This window comes from Frankliniella occidentalis, unplaced genomic scaffold, assembly GCF_000697945.3.
Source record: "Frankliniella occidentalis isolate FOCC.00 unplaced genomic scaffold, Focc_3.1 Scaffold70, whole genome shotgun sequence".
Taxonomy (NCBI): domain Eukaryota; kingdom Metazoa; phylum Arthropoda; class Insecta; order Thysanoptera; family Thripidae; genus Frankliniella; species Frankliniella occidentalis.
Window position 1 is genome coordinate 175200 of NW_026267200.1, and position 1384 is coordinate 176583.

The window sequence follows — 1384 nt, forward strand, 5'->3', positions numbered from 1 at the left end:
GCTTTGGACAATTCTTGTTCAAGGAAGGATGAAAGGAATATCAGGTATGCTTTTTTCTTTTTTCATTCTGGGCACCTGCATTTGAAGGAAGCCATAACCTCATCATGTAGATAAAAAGTGAACTTCTTTCAACTTTATTTGACCTAAGGAAACATGAATGAGAACGACAGAGAAATGTCTGAGTTTGATGAGGTCTTATTTAAAGAAAACAGGCTTGCCTGACTCTGGTTAGCAGTTACTCAAGAGAGTTATATGTTTTCAAACAATTTTAAGTGTTAGTGTGTAGAAAGGGTAAGGGAAAGCACAGGTTTTTGTTTTTTCAAAGCTGCTTCAGATTGTGTATCAGTTAATAACACTTTTGATTGCTTGCTTCTATCACAATTAGGACGAAAAATTTCTCAAATCACATTGTGTTATATGTCAAATATTGTTTGCCTCCTTGTGGATCCATGCAAATGTAAATATGTTAGATTTAAAAATCCTTTGGAAATGGAATAACACATTTCTACCATTTGGCAATGACAAAACCATTTCCAACATTTGGCGATGACAAGGCCATTTCCATCTGTGTGGCGATGACTAGTTCCAATTCTTGGCGATGACAATTAGCGTTTCCAATTACGTGGCGATGAGAGGAAATATTTCCAGCTGATTGGCGATGAAGTTTTTATTGCTGAAATCTTTGGCTTTAAACAAGGACTCGTCGCCATGATTGGCAATGAGTATTCCCAAGACTTGGTGGTGAATATGTCATCGCCAAATTTTGGCAGTATTTATCGCCATATAAACAAGCAGGCCCGCCCTTCCGCCAAACGAAGTTGCCAGCTCCGCTTCGCTCCGCCGGCAACTCCGTCCGGCAGGGGCCGGGCCTGCTTGGCCTACCGGCGGCGATGGTCGGGCCTGCGGCCCGACCATTACTGTCACGCGATTTGCTGAAGAACATGATCGAATGATGTAGCGGGCCTTCTTCCCGCTTAAACCCGTCGTCTTTAAATTGGCCCCAAAGACTCGAGAAAGGGATGTAACGGTGAAGCACCGCGACTACAACCCACCCTTCTGCTTAGAAAACGTGTTTTGGGGGTGGGGGGGAGAGTTTCCTTCCTATTTTGCGGTTTTTAGGCCTTTTTCTACAACTCATTGTTCTCTATGGCAATTTTTAGCTTATTTTCGTCAAAAAAAGACCATCTAGCGCCTAAACGGCGAGAGATAGAACCAAACGGACGAAATTTTCGGCCAAAAGGCTTTACTTTGACGAGTTACCCCTTAGGAGAACATGAAAAAAAATACTTTTTGGGAGAATTTTTCAACCTTGGATACCCCCATTTACTCACACCCTTAGGGGTGGTTGCCAGGATTTGCCGTAGGCGTTTCGTTCTCTAGGAGT